The sequence below is a fragment of the Ambystoma mexicanum genome, chromosome 7p (assembly GCF_040938575.1).
Source record: "Ambystoma mexicanum isolate Mex_15411 chromosome 7p, UKY_AmexF1_1, whole genome shotgun sequence".
NCBI classification, from domain to species: domain Eukaryota; kingdom Metazoa; phylum Chordata; class Amphibia; order Caudata; family Ambystomatidae; genus Ambystoma; species Ambystoma mexicanum.
In genome coordinates this window covers 989,398,463-989,414,265 of record NC_090939.1, presented here as the reverse complement: position 1 = coordinate 989,414,265, position 15,803 = coordinate 989,398,463, and positions in this window count along the sequence as shown.

Sequence of the window (15,803 nt, the reverse complement as noted above, 5' to 3'; positions counted from 1 at the left end):
GACCCTTCCTATAACATGAGATGTGATATCCAACTCCTTCTATTCCAACCTGAGACCCTTCCTATAGCATGAGATGGGATATCCAACTCCTTCCAAATCCAATCCTGATACCCTTCCGATAGCATGAGATGTGATATCCCAATGCTTCTACAAAACCTGAGACCCATACCATGGCATGAGATGTGATATCAAACTCCCGTCCTATACCATGAGACTTGATATCTCAATGCTTCTAATACCAAACCTGAGACCGGTCCAATAACATGAGATGTGATATCCAAATCCTTCCCATTCCAATCCTGAGACCCTTCCGATAGCAGAGATGTGATATCTCAATGCTTATACCAAACCTAAGACCCTTCCGATAGCATGAGATGTGATATCTCAATGCTTCTAATACCAAACCTGAGATCCTTCCAATAACATGAGATATGATGTCCAAATCCCTCCCCTTCCAAACCTTAGACCATCCCTTTAGCATGAGATTTGATATCCAACTCCTTCCCATTCCAATCCTGAGACCCTTCTGATGGCATGAGATGTGATATCTCAATGCCTCTAAAACCAAACCTGAGATCCTACCTCTAACATGAAATGTGATATCCAACTCCTTCCCCTTCCAACCCTGAGAGCCTTCCTATAGAATGAGATGTGATATCCAAGTCCTTCCCATTCCAATCCTGAGACCCTTCCTATAACATGAGATGTGATATCCAACTCCTTCCCATTCCAATCATGAGACCCTCCCTATAGCTTGAGATGTGATATCCAACTCCTTCTCATTCCAATTCCGAGACCTGTCCTATACCATGAGACTTGATATCTCAATGCTTCAAATACCAAACCTGAGACCGGTCCTATAACATGAGATGTGATACCCAAATCCGTCCCCTTCCAATCCTGAGACCATTCCTATAGCATGAGGTGTGATATATCAATGCTTCTAATACCAAACCTGAGATCCTTCCTATGACATGAGATGTGATATCCAAATCCTTCCCATTCCAATCCTGAGACCCTTCCTATAGCAAGAGATGTGATATCCAAATCCTTCCCATTCCAATCCTGAGACCCTTCCTATAACATGAGATGTGATATTCAACTCCTTCCCATTCCAACCTGAGACACTTCCTATAGCATGAGAAGGGATATCCAACTCCTTCCCAATCCAATCCTGAGAACCTTCCGATAGCAGAGATGTGATATCTCAATGCTTATACCAAACCTGTGTCCCTTCCTATGGCATGAGATGTGATATCCAACTCCTTGCCATTCAAATCCTGAGACCCTTCCTATAGCATGAGATGTGATATCTCAATGCTTCTACCAAACCTGAGACCCTTCCTTTAGCATGAGATGTGATATCCAAATCCTTCACATTCCAATCCTGAGAACCTTCCTATAGCATGAGATGTGATATCTCAATGCTTCTAATACCAAACCTGAGATCCTTCCTATAACATGAGATGTGATATCCAATTCCTTCCCATTCCAAACCTGAGACCCTTCCTATTGGATGAGATGTGATATCCAACTCCTTCCCATTCCAACCCTGAGACCCTTCCTATACCATGAGATGTGATATCTCAATGCTTCTAATACCAAACCTGGGAACCGTCCTATAACATGAGATGTGATATCTCAATGTTTCTAATAAAAAACCTGAGACCCTTCCTATAACATGAGATGTGATATCCAATTCCTTCCCATTCCAAACCTGAGACCCTTACTATTGGATGAGATGTGATATCCAAATCCTTCCCCTTCCAAACCTGAGACCCTTCCTTTAGCATGAGATGTGATATCCAAATACTTCCCATTCCAATCCTAAAACACTTCCTATAGCATGAGATGTGATATCTCAATGTTTCTAATAAAAAACCTGAGACCCTTCCTATAGCAAGAGATGTGATATCCAAATCCTTCCCATTCCAATCCTGAGACCCTTCCTGTATATAACATGAGATGTGATATCCAACTCCTTCCCATTCCAACCTGAGACCCTTCCTATAGCATGAGATGTGATATCCAACTCCTTACCATTCAAATCCTGAGACCCTCCCTATAACAAGAGATGTCATATCCAACTCCTTCCCATTCCAAACCTGAGACCCTTCCTATAACATGAGATGTGATATCCAACTCCTTCCCATTCCAAACCTGAGACCCTTCCGATAGCATGAGATGTGATATCTCAATGCTTCAAAAACCAAACATGAGAACCATCCTATAACATGAGATGTGAAATCCAAATCCTTCCCTTCCCAAACCTGAGACTCTTCCTATAGCATGAGATGTGATATCTCAATGCTTCTACCAAACCTGAAACCCTTCCTATAGCATGAGATGTGATATCCAACTCCTTCCCATTCCAATCCTGAGACACATCCTATAGCATGAGATGTGATATCACAATGCTTCTAATACCAAACCTGAGACCCGTCCTATAACATGAGATGTGATATCCAAATCCTTCCCCTTCCAAACCTGAGACCCTTCCTTTAGCATGAGATGTGATATCCAGCTCCTCCCATTCCAATCCTGAGACCCTTCCGATAGCAGAGATGTGATATTTCAATGCTTATACCAAACCTGAGACCCTTCCCATAGCATGAGATGTGATATCCAACTCCTTCCCATTCCAATCCTGAGACCCTTCCTATAGCATGAGATGTGATATCTCAATGCTTCTAATACCAAACCTGAGATCCTTCCTATAACATGAGATGTGATATCCAACTCCTTCCCATTCCAATCCCGAGACCCTTCCTATAGCATGAGATGTGATATCTCAATGCTTCTAATACCAAACCTAAGGTCCTTCCTATAACATGAGATGTGATATCCAAATCCTTCCCATTCCAAACCTGAGACCCTCCCTTTAGCATGAGATGTGATATCCAACTCCTTCCCATTCCAATCCTGATACCCTTCTGATAGCATGAGATGTAATATCTCAATGCCTCTAATACCAAACCTGAGATCCTACCTCTAACATGAAATGTGATATCCAACTCCTTCCTTTTCCAAACCTGAGACCCTTCCTACAGCATGAGATGTGATATCCAAGTCCTTCCCATTCCAATCCTGAGACCCTTCCTATAACATGAGATGTGATATCCAACTCCTTCTATTCCAACCTGAGACCCTTCCTATAGCATGAGATGGGATATCCAACTCCTTCCAAATCCAATCCTGATACCCTTCCGATAGCATGAGATGTGATATCCCAATGCTTCTACAAAACCTGAGACCCATACCATGGCATGAGATGTGATATCAAACTCCCGTCCTATACCATGAGACTTGATTTCTCAATGCTTCTAATACCAAACCTGAGACCGGTCCAATAACATGAGATGTGATATCCAAATCCTTCCCATTCCAATCCTGAGACCCTTCCGATAGCAGAGATGTGATATCTCAATGCTTATACCAAACCTAAGACCCTTCCGATAGCATGAGATGTGATATCTCAATGCTTCTAATACCAAACCTGAGATCCTTCCAATAACATGAGATATGATGTCCAAATCCCTCCCCTTCCAAACCTTAGACCATCCCTTTAGCAAGAGATTTGATATCCAACTCCTTCCCATTCCAATCCTGAGACCCTTCTGATGGCATGAGATGTGATATCTCAATGCCTCTAAAACCAAACCTGAGATCCTACCTCTAACATGAAATGTGATATCCAACTCCTTCCCCTTCCAACCCTGAGAGCCTTCCTATAGAATGAGATGTGATAGCCAAGTCCTTCCCATTCCAATCCTGAGACCCTTCCTATAACATGAGATGTGATATCCAACTCCTCCCCATTCCAATCATGAGACCCTCCCTATAGCTTGAGATGTGATATCCAACTCCTTCTCATTCCAATTCCGAGACCCGTCCTATACCATGAGACTTGATATCTCAATGCTTCAAATACCAAACCTGAGACCGGTCCTATAACATGAGATGTGATACCCAAATCCGTCCCCTTCCAATCCTGAGACCATTCCTATAGCATGAGGTGTGATATATCAATGCTTCTAATACCAAACCTGAGATCCTTCCTATGACATGAGATGTGATATCCAAATCCTTCCCATTCCAATCCTGAGACCCTTCCTATAGCAAGAGATGTGATATCCAAATCCTTCCCATTCCAATCCTGAGACCCTTCCTATAACATGAGATGTGATATTCAACTCCTTCCCATTCCAACCTGAGACACTTCCTATAGCATGAGAAGGGATATCCAACTCCTTCCCAATCCAATCCTGAGAACCTTCCGATAGCAGAGATGTGATATCTCAATGCTTATACCAAACCTGTGTCCCTTCCTATGGCATGAGATGTGATATCCAACTCCTTGCCATTCAAATCCTGAGACCCTTCCTATAGCATGAGATGTGATATCTCAATGCTTCTACCAAACCTGAGACCCTTCCTTTAGCATGAGATGTGATATCCAAATCCTTCACATTCCAATCCTGAGACCCTTCCTATAGCATGAGATGTGATATCTCAATGCTTCTAATACCAAACCTGAGATCCTTCATATAACATGAGATGTGATATCCAATTCCTTCCCATTCCAAACCTGAGACCCTTCCTATTGGATGAGATGTGATATCCAACTCCTTCCCATTCCAACCCTGAGACCCTTCCTATACCATGAGATGTGATATCTCAATGCTTCTAATACCAAACCTGGGAACCGTCCTATAACATGAGATGTGATATCTCAATGTTTCTAATAAAAAACCTGAGACCCTTCCTATAACATGAGATGTGATATCCAATTCCTTCCCATTCCAAACCTGAGACCCTTCCTATTGGATGAGATGTGATATCCAAATCCTTCCCCTTCCAAACCTGAGACCCTTCCTTTAGCATGAGATGTGATATCCAAATACTTCCCATTCCAATCCTAAAACACTTCCTATAGCATGAGATGTGATATCTCAATGTTTCTAATAAAAAACCTGAGACCCTTCCTATAGCAAGAGATGTGATATCCAAATCCTTCCCATTCCAATCCTGAGACCCTTCCTGTATATAACATGAGATGTGATATCCAACTCCTTCCCATTCCAACCTGAGACCCTTCCTATAGCATGAGATGTGATATCCAACTCCTTACCATTCAAATCCTGAGACCCTCCCTATAACAAGAGATGTCATATCCAACTCCTTCCCATTCCAAACCTGAGACCCTTCCTATAACATGAGATGTGATATCCAACTCCTTCCCATTCCAAACCTGAGACCCTTCCGATAGCATGAGATGTGATATCTCAATGCTTCAAAAACCAAACATGAGAACCATCCTATAACATGAGATGTGAAATCCAAATCCTTCCCTTCCCAAACCTGAGACTCTTCCTATAGCCTGAGATGTGATATCTCAATCCTTCTACCAAACCTGAAACCCTTCCTATAGCATGAGATGTGATATCCAACTCCTTCCCATTCCAATCCTGAGACACATCCTATAGCATGAGATGTGATATCACAATGCTTCTAATACCAAACCTGAGACCCGTCCTATAACATGAGATGTGATATCCAAATCCTTCCCCTTCCAAACCTGAAACCCTTCCTTTAGCATGAGATGTGATATCCAGCTCCTCCCATTCCAATCCTGAGACCCTTCCGATAGCAGAGATGTGATATTTCAATGCTTATACCAAACCTGAGACCCTTCCCATAGCATGAGATGTGATATCCAACTCCTTCCCATTCCAATCCTGAGACCCTTCCTATAGCATGAGATGTGATATCTCAATGCTTCTAATACCAAACCTGAGATCCTTCCTATAACATGAGATGTGATATCCAACTCCTTCCCATTCCAATCCCGAGACCCTTCCTATAGCATGAGATGTGATATCTCAATGCTTCTAATACCAAACCTAAGGTCCTTCCTATAACATGAGATGTGATATCCAAATCCTTCCCATTCCAAACCTGAGACCCTCCCTTTAGCATGAGATGTGATATCCAACTCCTTCCCATTCCAATCCTGATACCCTTCTGATAGCATGAGATGTGATATCTCAATGCCTCTAATACCAAACCTGAGATCCTACCTCTAACATGAAATGTGATATCCAACTCCTTCCTTTTCCAAACCTGAGACCCTTCCTACAGCATGAGATGTGATATCCAAGTCCTTCCCATTCCAATCCTGAGACCCTTCCTATAACATGAGATGTGATATCCAACTCCTTCTATTCCAACCTGAGACCCTTCCTATAGCATGAGATGGGATATCCAACTCCTTCCAAATCCAATCCTGATACCCTTCCGATAGCATGAGATGTGATATCCCAATGCTTCTACAAAACCTGAGACCCATACCATGGCATGAGATGTGATATCAAACTCCCGTCCTATACCATGAGACTTGATATCTCAATGCTTCTAATACCAAACCTGAGACCGGTCCAATAACATGAGATGTGATATCCAAATCCTTCCCATTCCAATCCTGAGACCCTTCCGATAGCAGAGATGTGATATCTCAATGCTTATACCAAACCTAAGACCCTTCCGATAGCATGAGATGTGATATCTCAATGCTTCTAATACCAAACCTGAGATCCTTCCAATAACATGAGATATGATGTCCAAATCCCTCCCCTTCCAAACCTTAGACCATCCCTTTAGCATGAGATTTGATATCCAACTCCTTCCCATTCCAATCCTGAGACCCTTCTGATGGCATGAGATGTGATATCTCAATGCCTCTAAAACCAAACCTGAGATCCTACCTCTAACATGAAATGTGATATCCAACTCCTTCCCCTTCCAACCCTGAGAGCCTTCCTATAGAATGAGATGTGATATCCAAGTCCTTCCCATTCCAATCCTGAGAGCCTTCCTATAACATGAGATGTGATATCCAACTCCTTCCCATTCCAATCATGAGACCCTCCCTATAGCTTGAGATGTGATATCCAACTCCTTCTCATTCCAATTCCGTGACCCGTCCTATACCATGAGACTTGATATCTCAATGCTTCAAATACCAAACCTGAGACCGGTCCTATAACATGAGATGTGATACCCAAATCCGTCCCCTTCCAATCCTGAGACCATTCCTATAGCATGAGGTGTGATATATCAATGCTTCTAATACCAAACCTGAGATCCTTCCTATGACATGAGATGTGATATCCAAATCCTTCCCATTCCAATCCTGAGACCCTTCCTATAGCAAGAGATGTGATATCCAAATCCTTCCCATTCCAATCCTGAGACCCTTCCTATAACATGAGATGTGATATTCAACTCCTTCCCATTCCAACCTGAGACACTTCCTATAGCATGAGATGGGATATCCAACTCCTTCCCATTCCAATCCTGAGACCCTTCCGATAGCAGAGATGTGATATCTCAATGCTTATACCAAACCTGAGACCCTTCCTATGGCCTGAGATGTCATATACAACTCCTTCCCATTCCAATCCTGAGACCCTTATTTTAGCATGAGATGTGATATCTCAATGCTTATACCAAATCTGAGACCCTTCCTATAGCATGAGATGTGATATCCAAATCCTTCCCATTCCAATCCTGAGACCCTTCCTATAGCATGAGATGTGATATCTCAATGCTTATACCAAACCTGAGAGCCTACCTATAGCATGAGATGTGATATCCAACTCCTTCCCATTCCAATCCTGAGCCGCTTCCGATAGCAGAGATGTGACATCTCAATGCTTATACCAAACCTGAGACCCTTCCTATAACATGAGATGTGATATCCAACTCCTTCCCGTTCCAAACCTGAGACACTAACTATAGCATATGTGATATCCAACTCCTTCCCATTCCAAACATGAGACCCTTCCTATAGCAAGAAAGTAATATCCAACACCTACCCATTCCAATCCTGAGACCCTTCCTATAGCAAGAGATGTGATATCCAAATCCTTCCCATTCCAATCCTGAGACCCTTCCTATAACATGAGATGTGATATCCAACTCCTTCCCATTCCAACCTGAGACACTTCCTATAGCATGAGAAGGGATATCCAACTCCTTCCCAATCCAATCCTGAGACCCTTCCGATAGCAGAGATGTGATATCTCAATGCTTATACAAAACCTGAGACCCTTCCTATGGCATTAGATGTGATATCCAACTCCTTGCCATTCAAATCCTGAGACCCTTCCTATAGCATGAGAAGGGATATCCAACTCCTTCCCAATCCAATCCTGAGACCCTTCCGATAGCAGAGACGTGATATCTCAATGCTTCTACCAAACCTGAGACCCTTCCTTTAGCATGAGATGTGATATCCAAATCCTTCACATTCCAATCCTGAGACCCTTCCTATAGCATGAGATGTGATATCTCAATGCTTCTAATACCAAACCTGAGATCCTTCCTATAACATGAGATGTGATATCCAATTCCTTCCCATTCCAAACCTGAGACCCTTCCTATTGGATGAGATGTGATATCCAACTCCTTCCCATTCCAACCCTGAGACCCTTCCTATAGCATGAGATGTGATGTCTCAATGCTTCTAATACCAAACCTGAGATCCTTCCTCTAACATGAAATGTGATATCCAACTCCTTCCCTTTCCAAACCTAAGAGCCTATCTATAGCATGAGATGTGATATCCAAGTCCTTCCCATTCCAACCCTTAGACCCTTCCTACAGCATGCAATATGATATCTCAATGATTCTAATAACAAACCTGAGACCCGTCCTATAACATGAGATGTGATATCCAAATCCTTCCCGTTCCAAACCTGAGACCCTTCCTTTAGCATGAGATGTGATATCCAAATCCTTCCCGTTCCATATATATCACACCTCATGCTATAGGAATGGTCTCAGGATTGGAAGGGGACGGATTTGGGTATCACATCTCATGTTATAGGACCGGTCTCAGGTTTGGTATTTGAAGCATTGAGATATCAAGTCTCATGGTATAGGACGGGTCTCGGAATTGGAATGAGAAGGAGTTGGATATCACATCTCAAGCTATAGGGAGGGTCTCATGATTGGAATGGGAAGGAGTTGGATATCACATCTCATGTTATAGGAAGGCTCTCAGGATTGGAATGGGAAGGACTTGGATATCACATCTCATTCTATAGGAAGGCTCTCAGGGTTGGAAGGGGAAGGAGTTGGATATCACATTTCATGTTAGAGGTAGGATCTCAGGTTTGGTTTTAGAGGCATTGAGATATCACATCTCATGCCATCAGAAGGGTCTCAGGATTGGAATGGGAAGGAGTTGGATATCAAATCTCATGCTAAAGGGATGGTCTAAGGTTTGGAAGGGGAGGGATTTGGACATCATATCTCATGTTATTGGAAGGATCTCAGGTTTGGTATTAGAAGCATTGAGATATCACATCTCATGCTATCGGAAGGGTCTTAGGTTTGGTATAAGCATTGAGATATCACATCTCTGCTATCGGAAGGGTCTCAGGATTGGAATGGGAAGGATTTGGATATCACATCTCATGTTATTGGACCGGTCTCAGGTTTGGTATTAGAAGCATTGAGATATCAAGTCTCATGGTATAGGACGGGAGTTTGATATCACATCTCATGCCATGGTATGGGTCTCAGGTTTTGTAGAAGCATTGGGATATCACATCTCATGCTATCGGAAGGGTATCAGGATTGGATTTGGAAGGAGTTGGATATCCCATCTCATGCTATAGGAAGGGTCTCAGGTTGGAATAGAAGGAGTTGGATATCACATCTCATGTTATAGGAAGGGTTTCAGGATTGGAATGGGAAGGACTTGGATATCACATCTCATGCTGTAGGAAGGGTCTCAGGTTTGGAAAAGGAAGGAGTTGGATATCACATTTCATGTTAGAGGTAGGATCTCAGGTTTGGTATTAGAGGCATTGAGATATCACATCTCATGCTATCAGAAGGGTATCAGGATTGGAATGGGAAGGAGTTGGATATCACATCTCATGCTAAAGGGAGGGTCTCAGGTTTGGAATGGGAAGGATTTGGATATCACATCTCATGTTATAGGAAGGACCTTAGGTTTGGTATTAGAAGCATTGAGATATCACATCTCATGCTATAGGAAGGGTCTCGGGATTGGAATGGGAAGGAGTTGGATATCACATCTCATGTTATAGGAAGGATCTCAGGTTTGGTATTAGAAGCATTGAGATATCACATCTCATGCTATAGGAAGGGTCTCAGGATTGGAATGGGAAGGAGTTGGATATCACATCTCATGCTATGGGAAGGGTCTCAGGTTTGGTATAAGCATTGAAATATCACATCTCTGCTATCGGAAGGGTCTCAGGATTGGAATGGGAGGAGCTGGATATCACATCTCATGCTAAAGGAAGGGTTTCAGGTTTGGAAGGGGAAGGATTTGGATATCACATCTCATGTTATAGGACGGGTCTCAGGTTTGGTATTAGAAGCATTGTGATATCACATCTCATGCTATAGGATGTGTCTCAGGATTGGAATGGGAAGGAGTTGGATATCACATCTCATGCTATAGGAAGGGTTTCAGGTTTGGTAGAAGGATTGAGATATCACATCTCAGGCTATAGGAAGAGTCTCAGGTTTGGGAAGGGAAGGATTTGGATTTCACATCTCATGTTATAGGATGGTTCTCATGTTTGGTTTTTGAAGCATTGAGATATCACATCTCATGCTATCGGAAGGGTCTCAGGTTTGGAATGGGAAGGAGTTGGATATCACATCTCATGTTATAGGAAGGGTCTCAGGTTTGGAATGGGAAGGAGTTGGATATGACATCTCTTGTTATAGGGAGGGTCTCAGGATTTGAATGGTAAGGAGTTGGATATCACATCTCATGCTATAGGAAGGGTCTCAGGTTGGAATGGGAAGGAGTTGGATATCACATCTCATGTTATATACAGGAAGGGTCTCAGGATTGGAATGGGAAGGATTTGGATATCACATCTCTTGCTATAGGAAGGGTCTCAGGTTTTTTATTAGAAACATTGAGATATCACATCTCATGCTATAGGAAGTGTTTTAGGATTGGAATGGGAAGTATTTGGATATCACATCTCATGCTAAAGGAAGGGTCTCAGGTTTGGAAGGGGAAGGATTTGGATATCACATCTCATCCAATAGGAAGGGTCTCAGGTTTGGAATGGGAAGGAATTGGATATCACATCTCATGTTATAGGAAGGGTCTCAGGTTTTTTATTAGAAACATTGAGATATCACATCTCATGTTATAGGACGGTTCCCAGGTTTGGTATTAGAAGCATTGAGATATCACATCTCATGGTATAGGAAGGGTCTCAGGGTTGGAATGGGAAGGAGTTGGATATCACATCTCATCCAATAGGAAGGGTCTCAGGTTTGGAATGGGAAGGAATTGGATATCACATCTCATGTTATAGGAAGGATCTCAGGTTTGGTATTAGAAGCATTGAGATATCACATCTCATGCTATAGGAAGGGTCTCAGGATTGGAATGTGAAGGATTTGGATATCACATCTCATGCTAAAGGAAGGGTCTCAGGTTTGGTAGAAGCATTGAGATATCACATCTCATGCTATAGGAAGGGTCTCAGGATTTGAATGGCAAGGAGTTGGATATCACATCTCATGCCATAGGAAGGGACACAGGTTTGGTATAAGCATTGAGATATCACATCTCTGCTATCGGAAGGTTCTCAGGATTGGATTGGGAAGGAGTTGGATATCCCTTCTCATGCTATAGGAAGTGTCTCAGGTTGGAATGGGAAGGAGTTGAATATCACATCTCATGTTATAGGAAGGGTCTCAGGATTGGAATGGGAAGGATTTGGATATCACATCTCTTGCTATAGGAAGGGTCTCAGGATTGGAATGGGAAGGATTTGGATATCACATCTCATGTCATAGGAAGGATCTCAGGTTTGGTATTAGAAGCATTGATATATCACACCTCATGCTATAGGAATGGTCTCAGGATTGGAAGGGGACGGATTTGGGTATCACATCTCATGTTATAGGACCGGTCTCAGGTTTGGTATTTGAAGCATTGAGATATCAAGTCTCATGGTATAGGACGGGTCTCGGAATTGGAATGAGAAGGAGTTGGATATCACATCTCAAGCTATAGGGAGGGTCTCATGATTGGAATGGGGAGGAGTTGGATATCACATCTCATGTTATAGGAAGGGTCTCAGGATTGGAATGGGAAGGACTTGGCTATCACATCTCATTCTATAGGAAGGCTCTCAGGGTTGGAAGGGGAAGGAGTTGGATATCACATTTCATGTTAGAGGTAGGATCTCAGGTTTGGTTTTAGAGGCATTGAGATATCACATCTCATGCCATCAGAAGGGTCTCAGGATTGGAATGGGAAGGAGTTGGATATCAAATCTCTTGCTAAAGGGATGGTCTAAGGTTTGGAAGGGGAGGGATTTGGACATCATATCTCATGTTATTGGAAGGATCTCAGGTTTGGTATTAGAAGCATTGAGATATCACATCTCATGCTATCGGAAGGGTCTTAGGTTTGGTATAAGCATTGAGATATCACATCTCTGCTATCGGAAGGGTCTCAGGATTGGAATGGGAAGGATTTGGATATCACATCTCATGTTATTGGACCGGTCTCAGGTTTGGTATTAGAAGCATTGAGATATCAAGTCTCATGGTATAGGACGGGAGTTTGATATCACATCTCATGCCATGGTATGGGTCTCAGGTTTTGTAGAAGCATTGGGATATCACATCTCATGCTATCGGAAGGGTATCAGGATTGGATTTGGAAGGAGTTGGATATCCCATCTCATGCTATAGGAAGGGTCTCAGGTTGGAATAGAAGGAGTTGGATATCACATCTCATGTTATAGGAAGGGTCTCAGGATTGGAATGGGAAGGACTTGGATATCACATCTCATGCTGTAGGAAGGGTCTCAGGTTTGGAAAAGGAAGGAGTTGGATATCACATTTCATGTTAGAGGTAGGATCTCAGGTTTGGTATTAGAGGCATTGAGATAAACCTTCCTATAGCATGAGATGGGATATCCAACTCCTTCCAAATCCAATCCCGATACCCTTCCGATAGCATGAGATGTGATATCCCAATGCTTCTACCAAACCTGAGACCCTTCCTATGGCATGAGATGTCAAATACAACATCACATCTCATGCCACAGGAAGGGTCTCAGGTTTGGTATAAGCATTGAGATATCACATCTCTGCTATCGGAAGGGTCTCAGGATTGGAATGGGAAGGAGTTGGATATCCCATCTTATGTTATAGGAAAGATCTCAGGTTTGGAAGGGGAAGGATTTGGACATCACATCTCATGTTTTAGGACGGGTGTCAGGTTTGGTATTAGAAGCATTGAGATATCACATCTCATGGTATAGGAAGGGTCTCAGGATTGGAATGGGAAGGAGTTGGATATCACATCTCATGCTAAAGGGAGGGTCTCAGGTTTGGAAGGGGAAGGATTTGGATATCACATCTCATGTTATAGGAAGGATCTCAGGTTTGGTATTAGAAGCATTGAGATATCACATCTTATGCTATCGGAAGGATCTCAGGTTTGGTATTAGAAGCATTGAGATATCAAATCTCATGGTATAGGAAGGGTCTCAGGAATGGAATGGGAAGGAGTTGGATATCACATCTCATGCTAAAGGGAGGGTCTCAGGTTTGGAAGGGGAAGGATTTGGATATCACATCTCATGTTATAGGAAGGATCTCAGGTTTGGTATTAGAAGCATTGAGATATCACATCTTATGCTATCGGAAGGATCTCAGGTTTGGTATTAGAAGCATTGAGATATCACATCTCATGCTATCAGAAGAGTCTCAGGATTGGAATAGGAAGGAGTTGGATATCACATCTCATGCTAAAGGGAGGGTCTCAGGTTTGGAAAGGGAAGGATTTGGATATCACATCTCATGTTATCGAAAGGGTCTCACGTTTGGTATTAGAAGTATTGAGATATCATATCTCATGCTATAGGAAGGGTCTCAGGATTGGAATGGGAAGGAGTTGGATATCACATCTCATGCTATAGGGAGGGTCTCAGGATTGGAATGGGAAGGACTTAGATATCACATATCATGCTATAGGGAGGGTCTCAGTTTTGATATTAGAAGCATTGAGATATCACATCTCATGCTATCGGAAGTGTCTCAGGATTGGAATGGGAAGGTGCTGGATATCACATCTCCTGCTAAAGGAAGGGTCTCAGGTTTGGAACGGGAAGGATTTGGATATCACATCTCATGTTATAGGAAGGGTCTCAGGTTTGGTATAAGCATTGAGATATCACATCTCTGCTATCGGAAGTGTCTCAGGATTGGAATGGGAAGGAGTTGGATATCCCATCTCATGTTATAGGACGGGTCTCAGGTTTGTTATTAGAATCATTGAGATATCATATTGCATGCTGTAGGAAAGGTCTAAGGGTTGGAATGGGAAGGTCTTGGATATCACATCTCATGCTATAGATAGGCTCTTAGGTTTGGAAAGGGAAGGAGTTGGATATCACATTTCATGTTAGAGGAAGGATCTCAGGTTTGGTATTAGAAGCATTGAGATATCACATCTCATGCTATAGGAAGGGTCTCAGGATTGGAATGGGAAGCAGTTGGATATCACATCTCATGCTATAGGAAGGGTCTCAGGTTTGGTATAAGCATTGAGATATCACATCTCATGCTATAGGACGGGTCTCAGGATTGGAATGGAAGGAGTTGGATATCACATCTCATGTTATAGGAAGGATCTCAGGTCTGGTATTAGAAGCATTGAGACATCACATCTCATGCTATAGGAAGGGTCTCAGGGTTGGAATGGGAAGGAGTTGGATATCACATCTCATCCAATAGGAAGGGTCTCAGGTTTGGAATGGGAAGGAATTGGATATCACATCTCATGTTATAGGAAGAGTCTCTGGTTTAGTATTAGAATCATTGAGATATCACATTGCATGCTGTAGGAAGGGTCTAAGGATTGGAATGGGATGGACTTGGAGATCACATCTCATGCTATAGTTAGGCTCTCAGGTTTGGTATAAGCATTGAGATATCACATCTCATGCTATAGGAAGGGTCTCAGAATTGGAATGGGAAGGAATTGGATATCACATCTCATGCTGTAGGAAGGGTCTCAGATTTGGTATAAGCATTGAGATATCACATCTCATGCTAAAGGAAGGGTCTCAGGTTTGGAATGGGAAGGAGTTGTATATGACATCTCAGGCCATAGGAAGGTTTTCAGGTTTGGTATAAGCATTGAGATATCACATCTCTGCTATCGGAAGGGTCTCAGGATTGGAATGGGAAGGAGTTGGATATCCCATCTCATGTTATAGGAAGGGTCTCAGGTTTGGTATTAGAAGCATAGAGATATCACATCTCATGCTATAGGAAGGGTTTTAGGATTTGAATGGCAAGGAGTTGAATATCACATCTCATGCCATAGGAAGGGTCTCAGGTTTGGTATAAGCATTGAGATATCACATCTCTGCTATCGGAAGGGTCTCAGGATTGGATTGGGAAGGAGTTGGATATCCCTTCTCATGCGATAGGAAGTGTCTCAGGTTGGAATGGGAAGGAGTTGGATATCACATCTCATGTTATAGGAAGGGTCTCAGGATTGGAATGGGAAGGATTTGGATATCACATCTCTTGCTATAGGAAGGGTCTCAGGTTTGGAATGGGTAGGAGTTGGATATTACTTTCTTGCTATAGGAAGGGTCTCATGTTTGGAATGGGAAGGAGTTGGATATCACATATGCTATAGTTAGTGTCTCAGGTTTGGAACGGGAAGGAGTTGGATATCACATCTCATGTTATAGGAA